Source organism: Pseudorca crassidens, chromosome 18 (assembly GCF_039906515.1).
Source record: "Pseudorca crassidens isolate mPseCra1 chromosome 18, mPseCra1.hap1, whole genome shotgun sequence".
NCBI classification, from domain to species: domain Eukaryota; kingdom Metazoa; phylum Chordata; class Mammalia; order Artiodactyla; family Delphinidae; genus Pseudorca; species Pseudorca crassidens.
Window position 1 is genome coordinate 61,283,425 of NC_090313.1, and position 18,409 is coordinate 61,301,833.

The 18,409-nt window shown below is 38.8% G+C and overlaps 1 long non-coding RNA gene across 1 annotated transcript in view; it reads right to left on the reverse strand.

Moving 5' to 3' along the window:
* LOC137211325 (uncharacterized) overlaps positions 1–18,409 on the reverse strand; it is a 126,297-nt gene that overhangs the window by 26,475 nt on the left and 81,413 nt on the right. Inside the window, exons 7-8 of the long non-coding RNA XR_010937030.1 lie at positions 12,892–12,955; positions 10,582–10,687 (exon numbers count right to left, since the gene is read on the reverse strand). This is a non-coding gene — a long non-coding RNA (uncharacterized lncRNA). The remainder of the gene's footprint in view (positions 1–10,581; positions 10,688–12,891; positions 12,956–18,409) is intronic.

Sequence of the window (18,409 nt, forward strand, 5' to 3'; positions counted from 1 at the left end):
TGGGGGTGGAAAGGGGTGCTGCTGCCCCTAGAGCCCAGGCCCTTAACCACTAGGCTACACCAACCTTCTACTGCTTTTCAAATGATTATGTGAAATTCTGTCTGTTCTTGGAATGGAACGGCCATGAGTTGTATATATGAATGCAATCTAACAAACATTTCGCAGCCGTGATCTATCCAGCCACGAGAATCTGCTCTATTTTTAAAGAACTTAAAATGAATTTAATAAATTTACTTTTAGCCTGCCACATGCCATGAAGGATTTGAGACCAAAAGAAATACAGGTTTATAGGAAGTGGACTGTGAATTAGGCAGACTCTATATATGATACGATAAAAAAAAATGTTCTTCTGAATTTTGAAAATGAGTCACAGAGAAGTAAAGAGTTTATTCCCCAGACTTCTGTTTGTTTACAGCTCTAGAGACTTAGAACCAGCCAAGCCCATCTTGGGAATCATGACATACGCTCATCTGGGAACTCAGCAGGTATCAATTCACAACCCAATCTGGTCCCTGAAAGATAATGAATGACTTTGTAATATCAGGATCAAAGAATAAATATTCATTTTCTGACACTCTGAAGAGAAGATAAATTCTAAATGTCAGCTGCATTTCATCCTAACTAGATGAAAATTTGTTTCATTCCTGTCAACCTGTTAAATAAAGAAGCTCCAAAACATACAGACACACTGAAAAAGAAGACTGAAAGCAGCAAGTGTTGTAATAGAGTAAGCACAACGCTCTCCCTAGAAATGACCAGTAGTGCTTGGAGCGTGATGATAGCGTCTAGTCTTTGGTCTCAGCTTTTCCAGTTCTTCTTCCTGATGCAACTGCTTGTTTTACTGCCATTGCCTATGTTATGGGCTGAGCTGTGTCTCTCCCAAATTCATATGCTGAAGTCCTAAACCCAGTACAGGTGACCCCTCAGAAGACGACTCTATTTGGAGATAGGGTCTTGTCTTTTCTTAGTCAAAAGGCCGAGAGGCAATGGAGATAGCGTCTTGAAAGAGGTAATTAAATTGAAATGAGGTCATGAGAGTGGACCTTAATCCAATATGACTTGTAAGAAGAGGAAATGTGGACACAGACACACTCAGTTTGAAGATGTGAAGACAGAGGGAGAAGATGGTTATCTACCAGCCTAGGGGAGAGACCTTGGAAGAAGCCAACCCTCCAACATCTTGATCTTGGACTTGTTAGCCTCCAGAATTGTAAGAAAATAAATTTATGTTCTTTTAAGCCACCCAGCCTGCGGTCCTTTGTTATGGCAACCCTGGCAAACTACTGCACTATACCTTCCACCAGATTGTAAGCTCGGTAAGGGCCAGCCTATGTCCAGGTGTCTTCTCTACCCTTGTATCCCCAGCACATATCATGAGCTTGCTGCACAGCAGGTGCTTAATAAATATTGTTGAATGAATAGCTGACTGCAGCTGGATATCTTGGCCCATTTTACTGGAGTACAGGTATGTAACTATTACCAAAAATGATCAGAAGTAACTTTCTCCCTTTATTAAAAAATAACTTTATATTCTGATTTAAAAAATGTTGCCCATCCATTGTGAAAAATAGGGAGCAGTATAAAAAAAGGAGAAAACAATCACTTAAAACCCTGCCACTTAGAGATAACCACTTTAAGTTTTGACACACACACATACATATTTCAATACAGTAAAATAATATTATATCACTTACCCTATGTCACATTTTCCCCAGAGTTAAAACTTCTTCATAAACATTTTAAATGACTATAAAATGTGTAATATCAGGTATATCTTTCATAATTGAAGCCCCCATTGTTAGACATTCAGGTGTTTCTAATTTTTTCTATCATAATTAGCACTGCAGTGAATTTCTTTGTGCAAAAACGCTTTTATCCACTTTTCTGAAGTCTTTAAAGGATGACATCCTAGCACTGCAATAATTGATTCAAAAGGTATGGCCATTTGAATCAATTGTTAAGGCTTTTGATCCATATTCTTCTATTGTTTTTTGAAAAGATAAGCCAATTTATACTCTCACAAGAAATCCATGAGATTTGCCATCACTTTACCCTTAAGTATGATTTTACAAATGTTATTAATATGACAAGATAAAATGGCATCTTGAGTGGCATTTAAATTTTCATCCTTTGAAAATTAATGGAGCTTTCCATTTTCCTCTATGCATTAGCTATTTATAATTTTGCCTTTTGAATTGTCTGTGTGCCTTTTGAAAGGGGCTTTTCTGAATGATTTTTAGGAGGTAGTCTTCTAGCCAGGCTCCTACTGCAGTATTGCCTGACTTTCAACAGAGGCCTCTATTCTGAGCTAATGAGACCACACGTCTTAGAGCAGTCCCAGAATCTTATCACAGGCTGCCAAGCTGTAATGAAGTCTTCACAGTTCTGAATAGACAAACTTGTCCAATTATCATCACCTACTAACAAATTTTGATACATCAAATACATGTGGATATACTTAATTTAGTTATCTAAGTCTGAAATCAGTTTTCTTTGTGGAATGAAAAGAAAGTTCTCACTTCAAAAAAATAGTAATAAAACAACCAAACTTTTGTGAGGAAGGAAGATAGCTCTCTACCTCCAACATAATTTTGGCATAAATGTGCCTACTTCTTAGCTGTATTTATTAAATTCAGGACACAGAGGAAATTAAAAATACATATACTGGGGGGCAGAGTCAAAATGGTGTACTAGGAGGACATGGAATTCGTGTCTCTGCACAATTAGGGCACCTACCAGGCACCTAAGGGGACGGGGAAGAACCCCCAGCGACCGGGTAGGACGTGGGTCATGGGGGAAGTGAAGGGGGAGAAGTGGAGGCGGGACGGGACCGGCGCCCCTGAGGGGTGGCTGTGGGAGAGGAAGGGATCCCACTCCTGAAGGGGGAAATTGGGGAACCACTGGGAGGGCAGGGGATCAAAAGGGAGCGTGGACTGGGCTTCCCTGGTGGCGCAGTGGTTGAGAGTCCGCCTGCTGATGCAGGGGACCCGGGTTCATGCCCTGGTCCGGGAGGATCCCACATGCCGTGGAGCAGCTGGGCCCGTGAGCCATGGCCACTGAGCCTGCGCGTCCGGAGCCTGTGCTCCGCAACGGGAGAGGTCACAACAGTGAGAGGCCTGCATACCGCCAAAAAAAAAAAAGAAAAAAAAAAAATCTTCCAAAAAAGTCCAGGACCAGATGGCTTCACAGGTGAATTCTATCAAACATTTAGAGAAGAGCTAACACCTATCCTTCTCAAACCCTTCCAAAATATAGCAGAGGGAGGCACACTCCCGCTCATTCTACGAGGCCACCATCACCTTGATACCAAAACCAGACAAAGATATTACAAAGAAAGAAAACTACAGGCCAATACGTCTGATGAACATAGATGCAAAAATCCTCAACAAAATACTAGCAAACAGAATCCAACAGCACATTAAAAGGATCATACACGATGATCAAGTGGGGTTTATCCCAGGAATGCAAGGTTTCTTCAGTATATGCAAATCAATCAATGTGATACACCACATTAACAAACTGAAGGACAAAAACCATATAATCATCTCAATAGGTGCAGAAAAAGCTTTTGACAAAATTCAACACCGATTTATGATAAAAACTCTCCAGGGAAGCTACCTCAACATAATAAAGGCCATATATGACAAACCAACAGCCAACATCGCTCTCAATAGTGAAAAACTGAAACCATTTCCTCTAAGATCAGAAACAAGACAAGGTTGCCTACTCTCTTCACTTTTATTCAACATAGTTTTGGAAGTTTTAGCCACAGCAATCAGAGAAGAAAAAGAAATAAAAGGAATCCAAATCGGAAAAGAAGAAGTAAAGTTGTCACTGTTTGCAGATGATATAATACTATACATAGAGAATCCTAAAGATGCTACCAGAAAACTACTAGAGCTAATCAATGAATTTGGTAGAGTAACAGGATACAAAGTTAATGCACAGAAATCTCTTGCATTCCTATACACTAATGATGAAAAATCTGAAAGAGAAATTCTTGGAAACACTCCCATTTACCATTGCAACAAAAAGAATAAAATACCTAGGAATAAACCTACCTAAGGAGACAAAAGACCTGTATGCAGAAAACTGTAAGACACTGATGAAAGCAACTAAAGATGATACAAACAGATGGAGAGATATATACCATGTTCTTGGATTGGAAGAATCAACATTGTGAAAATGACTATACTACCCAAAGCAATCTACGTATTCAATGCAATCCCTATCAAACCACCAATGGCACTTTTCACAGAACTAGAACAAAAAATTTCACAATTTGTATGGAAACACAAAAGACCCCGAAGAGCCAAAGCAATCTTGAGAAAGAAAAACGGAGCTGGAGGAATCAGGCTCCTGGACTTCAGACCAAACTACAAAGCTACAATTATCAAGACAGTATCGTATTGGCACAAAACCAGAAATATAGACCAATGTAACATGATAGAAAGCCCAGAGATTAACCCACACACATATGTTCAACTTATCTTTGATAAAGGAGGCAAGAGTATACAATGGAGAAAAGACAGCCTCTCCAATAAGTGGTGCTGGGAAAACTGGACAGCTACATGTAAAAGAATGAAATTAGAACACTCCCTAACACCATACACACAGATAAACTCAAAATGGATTAAAGACCTAAATATAAGGCCAGACACTATAAAACTCTTAGAGGAAAACACAGGCAGAACACTCTATGACATAAATCACAGCAAGATCCTTTCTGACCCACCTCCTAGAGAAATGGAAATAAAAACAAAAATAAACAAATGGGATCTAATGAAACTTAAAAGCTTTTGCACAGCAAAGGAAACCATAAAAAAGCAGTAAAAGACAACCCTCAGAATGGGAGAAAGTATCTATAAATGAAGCAACTGACAAAGGATTAATCTCCAAAAGATACAAGCAGCTCACACAGCTCAATATCAATAAAACAAACAACCCAATTCAAAAATGGGCAGAAGACCTAAATAGACATTTCTCCAAAGATATACAGATTGCCAACAAACACATGAAAAGATGCTCAACATCACTAATCATTAGAGAAATGCAAATCGAAGCTACAATGAGGTAACACCTCACACCACTCAGAATGGCCATCATCAAAAAATCTACAAACAATAAATTCTGGAGAAGGTGTGGAGAAAAGGGAACCCTCTTGCGCTGTTGGTGGGAATGTAAATTGATACAGCTACTAGGGAGAACAATATGGAGGTTCCTTAAAAAACTAAAAATAGAACTACCATATGATCCAGCAATCCCACTAGTGGGCATATACCCTGAGAAAACCATAATTCAAAAAGAGTCATGTACCACAATGTTCACTTCAGTACTATTTACAATAGCCCAGAGATGGAAACAACCTAAGTGTCCATCATCAGGTGAATGGATAAAGAAGATGTGGCACATATATACAATGGAATATTACTCAGCCATAAAAAGAAATGAAATTGAGTATTTCCCTGGTGGTGCAGTGGTTAAGAATCCACCTGCCAGTGCAGGGGATACGGGTTCAATCCCTGGTCTGGGAAGATCCCACATGCTGTGGAGCAATGAAGCCCGTGTGATGCAACTACTGAGCCTGCATCCTAGAGCCTGCGAGCCACAACTATGGAGCCTGCGCACCTAGAGCCCGTGGTCCACAAGAGAAGCTACTGCAATGAGAAGCCCACGCACCACAATGAAGAGTAGCCCCCACTGACCGCAACTAGAGAAAGCCCACACGCGGCAATGAAGACCCACGCAGCCAAAAATAATAAGTAAATTTATTAAAGGAAAAAAAAAGGAAACTAAATTGAGTTATTTGTAGTGAGGTGGATGGACCTAGAGTCTGTCATACAGAGTGAAGTAAGTCAGAAACAGAAAAACAAATACCATATGCTAACACGTATATATGGAATCTAAAAAAAATGGTCTGATGAACCTAGAGGCAGGACAGTAATAAAGATGCAGACATAGAAAATGGACTGAGGACACAGGGAGGGGGAAGGGTAAGCTGGGACGAAATGAGAGAGTAACATTGACATGTATACTACCAAATGTAAAACAGATAGCCAGTGGGAAGCAGGTGCATAGCACAGGGAGATCAGGTCGGTGCTCTCCGACCACCTAGAGAGGTGGGATAAGGAGGGTGGGAGGAAGTTGCAAGAGGGAGGGGATACGGGGATATATGTATAGCTGATTCACTTTGTTATACAGCAGAAACTAACACAACATTGTAAAGCAATTATAGTCCAATAAAGATGTAAAAAAATACATATATTTTCCAACTGTTTTATTCTAAAATTCACATCCATGTTAAAACAAAATCATGAGCCTTGAATAAACTGTAGAGGTCTTCTCATCAAATACCTATATGTTCAAACAAGGAAAACTTCAACAGAAATGATTTTTAAGGTGGTGGATACTGATCAAGCTCAGTTTTAGAGAGAGCAACAGACTAGAATGGTTAGAATTTGGAGGGATGTTGGAGATATTAAACAGGCTAGGAGAAGCCCGTTGAGTATAGTGAAATAAAGACCGTGCAACTTTATTATGCTTCTCTTCTACATCCTCACCTGGCTAATCCTTGCCCATCCTTGCCCTTTGTCCCATAGTCACAGTGGGAGAGGTGCCCTATGCTTTTCCGAGGATGGCCCCAGACGTTCCCCTCCACATCCTCTCCCCTCATATCTCAGAATGTCATCCGTCTCTTCCCCTCTGTGTCATCCTTCCCTGTCCATCTGTTCCTTAAACTAAAAATATACTCGACTTTCTTTTTCCTAAAAAAAAAAACTTCATTCTAGGCTTTCCTAGCTAACATTACCCGATTTGCCCCCTTTTCAAAACTCCTTGAAATGTACACTGTGTTTTTCTTTTGCTCCAACTTCCTCCCCCCCACACACACACATATATTAAGGTAGCTGCTGCTCAGACCCTACCCACCTCCAATTAGGTTTGCCTGTTCTTGAACTTCATATAAATGGACTCATACAGTGTGTACTCTTTAGTGTCTGGCTCCTTTCATGCCTTTATTATTTTCTGTGTGGTAAGATATACATAACATAAAATGTACCATTCTAACCATTTTGAGTATACAGTTCAGTGGCATAAATACATTCACATTGTCATGCAATCATCACCACCATCCATCCACAGAACTTTTTCACCTTTCCAAAATGAACCTCTATACCCACTAAGTAATAACTCCCCAGTCTCCCCTACCCTCCAACCCCTGGTAACCTCTATTCTACTTTCTGTCTCTATGAATTTGCCTATTGTAGGTACCTTATATAAGTGGAATCATACACTATTTGCCTTTTTGTGTCTGACTTATTTCACTCAGCATAATGTTTTCAAGATTCATCCATGTTGTAGCAGAACTTCATTCCCTTTTAAGATGATAATATTCCATTGTATGTATATACCACATTTTGTTTATTGATTTTGTTTATCCAAAAGTGGACATTTAGGATGTTTCCACTTTTTGGCTATTGTGAATAATGCTGTATGAACACTCATATACAAATATCTGTTTGAGTCCCTGCTTTCAATCTTTTGAGTAGTGGAATTTCTGGATCGTATTGTTACCTAGTCCAAGCTCATAGTGCTCACTGCACAACAGGCCAATAAATCAAGAGATGAGTTGTTGGGCAAGGAATAGCGACTTTATTTGGAAAGCCAGCAGACAAAGAAGATGGTGGACTCGTGTCCCAAAGAACCACCTTCCCTGAGTTAGAATTCAGGCTTCTTTTATACTAAAAGGGAAGGGGGTAAAGTCCTGGTCCCAGCCAGACTCAGGAGGAGATGTATTAATTTCTTCTTTCCTGTAGTCATTCAATAGGTGGGCCTGGTCAGGATGTTTTCTGTCAGCTAAACAAAGGTATTTTAGCTTAATGTTTATTACCTGTGAGACAGGGTTCCCAGAGATGGGCCATTATGTATACTTTAGGCTTATAGGCAACATCCCTTTAGTGATTAACTTACAATAGAATACAAAAGTTCTTCCCTATTACAATATGATAATTCTATGTTTAACTTGTTGAAGACTTGCCAAACTGTTTTCCACATGGCTAAAACGTTTTACATTCCCACCAGCAGTGAATTTTTTCCACATCCTTGTCAGCACTTGTTTTTCTCTTTTCAAAAATAATAGCCATCCTAAAGAGTGTGAAGTGGCATCTCACTGTGACTTGGATGTATGCGTTTATACTTAAAAAGCTCTCTGTCCTTGGTTCCTGCCTTCATATTGGTTCTTTGTTAATTTTTCATTCTTCTTGGCCGACTCCTCCTTCTCTCTCTGGGTTTCCCTGGGTTCCTCCTCAGCCTCTCCTGCCTTCTTTGCACATAGTACCTGGAGATTTCATCCATGTCCATGATAGAAGTATCACACCCATGCTGGTAACTCACAAATCTGTATTTCTGTAGTCAGGACCCCTCTCTGAGCACAGTATTGCTTTAAAATCATCATCTCCAGAAAATAAAAGAGTGTGAAGTTTAAAACTTGATTAAAAATATGAACACTTTGATGGTCTTTTTTGCTGGTGAGATTAGGGAGTGAGGAAGAAAGAAAAGACTTTCACATTCTAAAAAAAATTGTGGTTAAAAACACATAACATAAATGTACTATCATAACCATTTTAAAAAAAGAGACTTTATTTTTGAGAGCAGTATTAGGTTCACAGCAAAACTGAGTCAAAGGTACAGAGATTTCCCATATACCTCCCCCCGCCATGTACATACAGCCTCTCCCATATCAAAATCTCCCACCAGACTGTTGCATCTGTTACAATTGATGAACCTCCACTGACTCATCATCATCACCCAGAGTCCATAGTTTACATCAGGATTCACTCTTGGTGTTGTACATTCCTTGAGTTTAGACAAACGTACAATGACATGTAGCCACCATTATAGTATCATACCAACTAGTTTCACTGCCCTAAAAATCCTCTGTATTCCACCTCTTCATCCCTCTCTTCCTCCTAACCCCTGACAACCACGGATCTTTTCACTGTCTTCAGACTTTTGCTTTTTCCAAAATGTCGTATTGTTGGAATCATACAGTAGGTAGCCTTTTCAGATTGGCTTCTTTCACTTAGTCATATGCTTTTAAGGTTCCTCCATATCTTTTCATGTCTTGATAGCTCATTTCTTTTTAGCACGAATATTACATTGTCTGGAAGTACCACAGTTTATTTAGCCATTCACCTACTGACGGACATCTTGGTTGCTTCCACGTTTTGGCAGTTATGAACAAAGCTGCTCATCTGTGTGCAGGTTTTTGTGTGAACATGAGTTTTCAACTCATTTGGGCAAAATCAAGGAGCATGACTGCTAAATCATATGGTAAAAGAATGTTTAGTTTTGCAAGACACTGTCAAACTGTCTTCCAAAGGCTGCATCATTTTGTATCCCACTAGCGATGAATGAGAATTCCTGTTGCTCCTAGTTTGGGGTATTGTTAGTGAAAGAAAGAATGGATAAACTGGACCTTATTAAAATTTAAAACTTCTGATCTACAAAAGGCATTTGCAAGAGAATGAGAAGACAAACCACAGACTGAGAACATATTTGTAAAAGATATATCTGATAAAGGACTGTTATCCAAAATATACAAACAACTCTTAAAACTCAACAATAATAAAACAAACAACCCAATCAAAAAATAGGGAAGAAACCTGAATAGACACTTTACCAAAGAAGATGTAGAGATGGAAGATATGTATATGAAAAGATGCTCAACTTAGTATGTTATGAAGGAGTTACAAATTAAAACAATGAGATACCCTTCATGCTTATTAAAATGGCCGTAATCCATCATAATCATTTTTAAGTGTACAGTTCAGTAGTGTTAAGTATATTGACGCTGTTGTGCAACCAGTTTCCAGAACTCTTTTGATCTTGCAAAACTGAAACCATATACCCACTGAACAATGACTCTGCATTTCCCCTCCCCCACCCCCCACCCCCCACCCCACCCCCGCCTCTGGCAACCACCATCCTACTTTCTGTTTCTCTGCATTTGACTATTTTAGTTACCTCATACAGGAGAATCATAATCGTATTTGTCCTTTTGGGACTGATTTATTTCACTTAGCATAATGTCCTCAAGGTTCATCCATGTCGTAGCATGTGTAGGATTTCCCACATTTTTTTAATTTTAAAAAAGTATCGATGTTTTCAATTAGGTAATATATGCTGTGCTGGCTGTTTGCTGCACTTGTCCCTAGTCAGCCATTCCCTAACCACTCCCTGCTCTGAGTCCCAGGAGGCGGACTTCTACAGATTGCCTTCCCCTTGCCCTCTGGTTTCTGGTTGCAGCTGGGTTGGCAAATGGGAAGCACCATCAGGAGACTGAAGGGCATGAGGTATTCATTTATCACCCACACAAGCACTACCTTCCGGCCTCACAACTGTTCAGGCAGCGGCTGCTCTTCATTCCTCTTCCTCAGCACCAGCTCACTCTAGGCTCCCTTAACACCGTTCCCCACTGACTGCACACCCCTGGCCCCTGCAGGCCTAGGGCTAGGAACAACTTCCTGCTGTTGCTAGTCCCTGCAAACTTACCCATCCCATTTTTTGTTCCTTTAACCTCACCCATGCATTGGTAAGTCATCTCTTTATTAGTCTCTTCATTAAACTCTTTTGAGTATGCCATCTGTTCATAGGATTCCTGCTGTGATCCTGAGTCAGACACATGCAGCTATGTTAAAAAAAAAAAATTAATGGTGTAGAAGGCTAAGAAATGAAAAAAGAAATCGCTTTCTACCCCATAGCCCTAATTCCCTTCCATTCCATTTCACGTCCAGTTGCCATTTATTTGTTTGGGACTTTTGGGGGGAGGGGTGGGGGTAGGATGACCTTGACTTCACCTCTTGGGTGAACTCTAATGGGTCTCAGACAATCATGTTAAATCCTCCCTTGCTGGTACCTGATTCAGAAAGCCAGACCTAAGCTATCCATGCAGGGTATTTCCCTGTCCGGGGGATCCAGCTGAGAATGGGCTCACAAGTCACTGCTATGATTCAGTTCAGACCAATGAGATGCAAGGGGAAATTTGCTGGGGGGAGGGCTTCCTCTCAAGAGAACCATGATTGGAGATGAGGGTCAGAACTGCTAGAACCAGTCTGAGAAGTCAGCAGAGAAGGCTGAGCCAGGAGAATCAGGGAAACGGAGCTGAGACAGCAGATTAAGCCACTAAAGCTAAACTGTAAACCCAACCAGCCTCTACACTTCAAATTATGGGACCTGATCAATTTCATGATTATCTGTTTACTTACAACAAAAGCATCCTAACCAATACATGCATACACTACAAAACACACATTCCCAAATGGGATCATTTCATAGATATTGTACTGCAAATAGCTTTTTTCACTAAATCATGTATTCTAAACATCTTTTCAAGTAAGCACATTTAGTCCTGCTTCATTATTTTAAATACTGGATGGTATTTTGTCAAAGGGAAATGTCAGAGTTTACCCTTTCCTGTACAGAAGAACATTTAGGTTATTACAGCTTTTCCCTATTAAAAACAAACAATGGCACAATGACACATATTTTGGAGTGTCTGAATTAATATGTACGTACGATAAATTCCTAATAGAATTGCTTGGTCTATAAGACTGAGAATTTTAAATGGTCATAAATACTGCTATATTGTCTTCTAAAAGGTTTCAATAATTTACACTCTTATACGTATATGTGAGCATACTTTTTTCTTCACACCCCTGCCAATACTGGGTATTATAAAAAGCTTAAACCTTTGGTAATCAGATGAAAATTACATCTCATTAGTGCATTAATATTTTATTCATGAGTTAGGTCAAAGCATTTTTATGGTTTTTTTTTGTAAACTATATTCTTTGCCTACTTTTCTACTTAATTTTATTTTTCTTACTGATTTGAAGTAGCTCTTTGTATATATTTTTCAAATAGCTGTTTATTATAGGTGTTAAATTTTGTGTTCCTGCTTTTGCTAATCACTGTAGTTTATGGTACATTTTTCATGAAAAAGTTTTATGCAATCTAATGTGTTGACGTCTTCCCTCATCATGTCAGGATATTGTTTTATACTTAGAGTTCTTCCTTCCCTCCAAGATTATTATTTAAATTCACCAATGTTTTCCTCCAGTTATTTTATAGGTTCATCTTTACATTTAAGTCTCTGATCCAAGTGAAAAGTTTTTGTTCTATACAAATCTGCACTCTTTGATTTTTTTTGTTACAATGAGCCTATATAAGTATTACAGTTTTAAGAATATGGTCACCAGTTAGTACAGTACAGATATATAGCTTTCTATGAAAATCTTGACAAAAACAAAACCAGTAACAGACGTAATTTTAAACACATCAACGTGGCAAACGAATGAAACTATGCTCCCCATATTTTGCTTTGAAATTTGAAAGATCACCATACGTGAGCCTCCCTCTGCTATGCCTAAACTGCTTTTCCATGTGTACACACTGTTCTGCACATGACGACTGCTGGCTTGTTATTGGTGGCCACCCCTCCTTAAGCTTGATATCAATCCACAGGAAAAAAAGGAAGAAAAGATGTCTAGAGAAAGAGTAATCGAGTAAGATAATAACCTGTTGGAAGGAGAATCAGCATTTACTTCCAGGCAGCAACAACTCCTCTTGAAGCGTCTGGACTGCCCAACAGTATGATTCATTTCTCAACTCCCACCCCATAAAAACTCTTCAAAGCTCTCCACCCCTCCAGTCCATAGCCCCAAAGTGTCTCCCCTACACATAAAATCAAGAGCATGGGCTCTGGAGCCAAACTGCCCAAGTCACACTGGACTCTGCCACTTAACAAGCTGTAAGACCTTAGCACATTGCTTAAACATCTCTGGACCTCAGCTTTCTCACTTGTAAAACGGGAATAATAATAGTAATACTTACCTCACAGAGCTGTCCTGTGGATGGATCTTCTGAGGTAATACACATCAAGCACTTGGCATAGTACCTGGAATATAATAGTGCTCAATACGTGTTAAGCTATTTTCATTATCAGAGTCTAATTAAGTCTATCTGAGCCTCAAGTCCCTCTTAGAAGTCCAAGGGAATATCAGAAAGTTAGGAATTATGAGATATTCCAATTGTTCTATTGTTTGACAGGTTTGGGGAGGTCATGCAACTTCTGGCTTTCTACTTTGCTATGCTATAATATGTGGACAATTAGCTTATTACAATTAACTACTCATTGTAAAGTACAGTAAAGACGCAGTTTGAGGGCTACTATTGTTAAAGTGGTCTTATTCACCTGACTTAAGATATGCTGTTTTTTCTCCAACTGACTCAGTGCTCTACTCACTACCATTGCGCAATAAAATTAGAGAAAGCTGTTGCATCATTTCAAACCTGCTTATTGATGTGCAATGGAAAAAACAATCTTAGTCATGGTAAGGCAATAGCACGACAATGGAAAGGAAAGGAGAGGGGTCTTACTTGATAAGCTTAGAACATTCCAACATAACTTGAGTTATTCCTACGTCTAGAATCTCTGATGCACTAGGGTGTCTAGTTGTTGTCTTTTTTATGAATAGACTTCATTCTTCAGAGCAGTTTTAAATTCACAGCAAAATTAAGCAGGAAGTACAGACTGTTCCCACACACTCCCTCCCCAGCCCACACACAGCCTCCCCACCATCAACACCGCATCCCCATTGCAACACTGGTTACAATCTGCACTAGGTTTTAAACTGATGTTCGCTCTATTGATCAGATGCTATAAGCTTTCAGTAGTTCTGGAATTCTTCAAAAATTTAGACCTACTGGTAGCATATTTTGTTATTTTTAAGCAACAGTATGCATTTTTTCTTTGTCTTTATAATTTTTGTAATTTTGAGGGACTGAGGCAGGTGGGTAGGGAGGTCTTTCCTTATAGTCCTTCATCTCACGTCAATCTTCTAGAGAGAGAGTTCTACCAGGATTTTAAAAGAAATTTTGGGGTGGTAATTAACTTCCAGAGACCGTTATTTTACGTTGTGCCAGCAATCCTCCAATTTATAACCCAAGAATTCTTCTAAATTCTAAAGGGCAAGCAAATTATTCTTAACTAGACACTCAACATTTGCAATAAGTAGTATGTATTAGCCTATGTATGATAAAGTAGAATGGCTCTATGTTTGTGAGTTCTTTCTTTAATGCACTGTATTTATGATTGTTGGCACTTGTGATATATTTAATTTACATACTATATTAAAATTATATATCAATACTATACATTTAAGCAAATTTATTAAAAAGACACCACAAAGGCCATTAAATTCTATTTCTACTGCTCCATATTCACTTTTAATCTGCCAGTGTATATATCTATACATATTGTATTGTTCTAAAATTTTATGCATACTATTTTTGTTCTGTTTTATTAGTGTGTGTCTTGTGTGTGTGTTTACTTATATTTCCAAGTCTACAAAGTTGCCATTTTTACTACCCATATAATTATCATACAGGATGGAAACCATCATATTTACTGACATCTTGTTAGTATTAAGAATTAAGAATATTTTTTTCCATATGTGTGATTATGTGGTCTCCAGAATTATGCACTCTGAAGTTTTGATTTCATCTTCATTTAATCTTTCTTTGTTTAATCATTTGCAGTGAAGAAAAATGCTCTCTGATTACTGTTTTAAAATCCTGGCAAACATAGATTCCAATATATATATAAAATTGTGAAAAAAAAGAACTAAGAATATTTTTATATTTTGTCAAAGAGTATGAACACTGTCAAGCAGCTTTCCAAATACGCGTGCCAATTTACAGTGCACCTTCAGCCTTGCCAAACACTGGGTTCAAAATTTTTTATTCTTTTGGAAGTCTTTAAATTGGCTTTTTTTTTTTTTTTTTAACATTTGTGACTGCATTTTCCCACTCAATGACTTCCTGTCTGTATTGTTGCAGGCATAAAAGTGTTTGTGGCAGACTGTGTTTTCCTAATCTGTCTTTAACAACCAAACCATCCCACACATTCTTCTTTCACACTTCTCCCATTGAGAGGTGAGCTCTATGCTCTTCCCCTTGATTTTGGGTGGCCTTATGACTCTGGCAGAAGTGACATGATGTGACCTCCAAGGCTAAGTTAAAAAAATGCAAGGGGCTTCCCTGGTGGCGCAGTGGTTGAGTCCGCCTGCCGATGCAGGGGACATGGGTTCGTGCCGCGGTCCGGGAAGATCCCACATGCCGCGGAGCGGCTGGGCCCGTGAGCCATGGCCGCTGAGCCTGTGCACCCGGAGCCTGTGCTCCGCAACAGGAGAGGCCACAACATTGAGAGGCCTGCATACCTCCCCCCACCAAAAAAAATGCAATACAGTGTCTGCTTGGGTTCAAAGTAAGTATATCAGATTATATACTTGCTCTTAGGAGTGAGCCATCCTGCTGTGAGAAAGCTTAAGCCGCTGCAAGGAGGCCCAGGTGGAGCAGTACTGAGGGCCCCAACCCACAGTTATGGCTGAGCTCTGTACAAAGCCAGCATCAACTTGCCAGCCGTGTGAGTGAGTCATCTTGACTCACTAGTTCTCAAACTAGCCACCCCTGCTAACGCTGTGAGGGGGAGCAGAGATAGGGCAATCCTGCTGAGTGCTGCCCAGATTAAAGATTTATCAGCAAATTAAATGTTTTTGCTTTAAAGGTCTCTTTGCTCCACACCCTCACACATCCTCTTCTGGTCTTTTTCATAGCTATTCTGGTGGAATAGAATGTTTTCTATTCTATTGGAATGGAGTGGAATGGAATGGAGTGTTTTCTCGTTTTTTTTAAATTAATTAATTTATTTGGCTGCGTCGGGTCTTAGTTGCGGCATGCGGGATCTTTTGTTGCAGTGGGTGGGCTTCTCTCTAGTTGTGGTGCTCAGCTCCAGAGCACGCAGGCTCAGTAGTTGCAGCACACAGGCTTAGTTGCCCCGCGGCATGAGGGATCTTAGTTCCCCAACCAGGGATCGAACCCACGTCCCCTGCACTGGAAGGCAGACTCTTAACCACTGGACCACTAGGGAAGTCCCCATAATTGTTTTTGTTCTAAACCACAAAATTTGGGGCTGCTTTGTTACCCAACAATTGATAACTGATACAGTATGCATATCTCCTTTAACCACTTATCAAGTGCAGTTAGGAATGTTGATATGTAGTTGTTTAGCTCTTTATTTGGAAGAGCCACTTAAAAGAAAATCGGAGAGAAACACAGAGAAGTGAGAGGCAGTATAGCATATAAGAGCATTCTGGAATTAGACTGCCTGGCATCAAATTCTGGCTCTGCCAATCACTTACAAATTGTCAACAGATAGCTTGTCATCTGTTAAATGGCATTATGATGGTAATCGCCTCATTAGGAGTATTTTGAGGATAAAATGAGTTAGTGTATATAAAGTATTTAGCTCAGTGCCCAGCCAACAGCAAACCCTGTTTAAGTGCTAGCCACTCTATTGTGTTTTCTTTCTTTCTTCCTTTTTTTTTTTTTAATTGCACTGATACACATTTTCTTTATTTTTATACCTAGTATCAGCCAGGATTCTTTTCAGTACAGTAACAGAAAACTCAATAAAAACTGACTTAAGAAGGAAATAGCTTAACTAACTTAATCAGAGGTAAGGCAAGATCAGCAATGGGTCAGTATGTTATTTCAATAATGCCATCAAAGACCCAGGTTCCTTTAGCTTTTAGATTTGCTATTAGTAACAAAGTAGGTAAATAATCCCAAGTCATATCCAGATATGGCAAAGTCTAGAGGAAGAAGACAGGTCATCTCGTCTTTTGGTTCTCTCATAAAAGGAAGAGTTTTTCTTCACAGACTTATGTCCATTGGCAAAAACTGGGTATGTATCCAATTTATAACCAAATCTCTTCAATATGATTTGAGTGGGACAGGTGTTGGACTGTCAACTACAATGTTCATTGAACACTTTCAAGAGTATGCAACTTGTTTCTGGTAATATACCGTTTCATCAATAGTTCTGATTTATTCTCTGACCCCACTGTTCTATGCTTTCCAGGTGGTTGATTACTTTTAAATTCTACCTTTATTTTTGTATTGTAGACAAAATGACATGTAGAATTACGGTCTTTTGTGTTTATTATGCATCTTTGAATCGCATTTTATTTCTCAAGGAGAAAATCTATTCATTTCTCTCCATGTCTGTTAATTATTCCTTGTTTCTTTGTTCAGCTATATAATTAATTAATTGGTTAATTAACCTGCTATTGACAGTGGGTTTTTAATGTCTTCACTTACAAATATAGTTCTATTTATTTCCTCCTGTATTTCTGTATTAGCTTTTGTTTTAGATGTTTGCCTTATTTCTTAGGGCATTTAGATTTAATGTTGTTAATATTTTATGTGTTAACATAGCTTTACCATCACATAGCAATCTTGTTTCTCGTACTGTTTTAATTCCAAATCTTTTTTACCTAATATCATATAGTAACTCTGCTTCTGCTTCTCCTTCTCTCTCCACTCTCTCTCATTTATTTCAGTTTTGTTTTTGGACAAACATGCTGAAACTAACACCATCTCTTGATAGCCTTCTAATTCTTGTTTTGATGATAATGATGGCAATAACAATTTTTAGCCAGAAAAGCAAAAAATAGCTATTGATTTTATTTTTTTATTCTTACTCTAATTTCCTGGAACTTTGAGGGCCTATAAACCCCTGAAATTTGTATTTTTGAAGAAATTCATCTTTTACAAGCCAATTTGTACTCACTATGGGGTATCATCAACATCATTGTGGTCAATCAGATTTTCTAAAAATGAAGGTGACCAATTCTATATAAGGATGCCACTTCAAGCTTTTGCAAAAGTCAGTAATGCCACTAAGGTTATTTTATTATCCAGTTTTCTATTCAACAGTATTTTATATGTATTACAAGTGATTTTATATGGAGTTCCCCAAATAGTGAAAAACATATGGATTACCTCTGAACAACCGCAGGCTTTTAAATTGCTTAAAATTTAAAAAATAAAATAAACATCTTTCTTTGAACATTTATAGCATATATAATCTATATCATTTGAATATACTCTGTCTTACAGAGTTTCTATTTTTTTCACTTGTGTATTACTCTCGTCTTCCCAACCATATTTGTCTGTTATTCCAAGGCAGGGATCTTGTTTCACACTTTTTTTTTTTTTCTTTTTTAGCTGCACCATACAGCATGTGGGATCTTAGTTCCCCGACAAGGGATCAAACCCACAACCCCTGCATTGGGACCACAGAGTCTTAACCACTGGACCACCAGGGAAGTCCCTCCCACTCTTTTTGTTTTGCTGCTGCAACTTTGCATAGAGTAGGTGCTCAGTAAGTACTCATTTTTAAAAATTAATTAATTAATTTATTTATTTATTTTTGGCTGTGTTGGGTCTTTGTTGCTGTGCACGGGCTTTTCTCTAGTTGTGGCGAGCGGGGGCTACTCTTCATTGC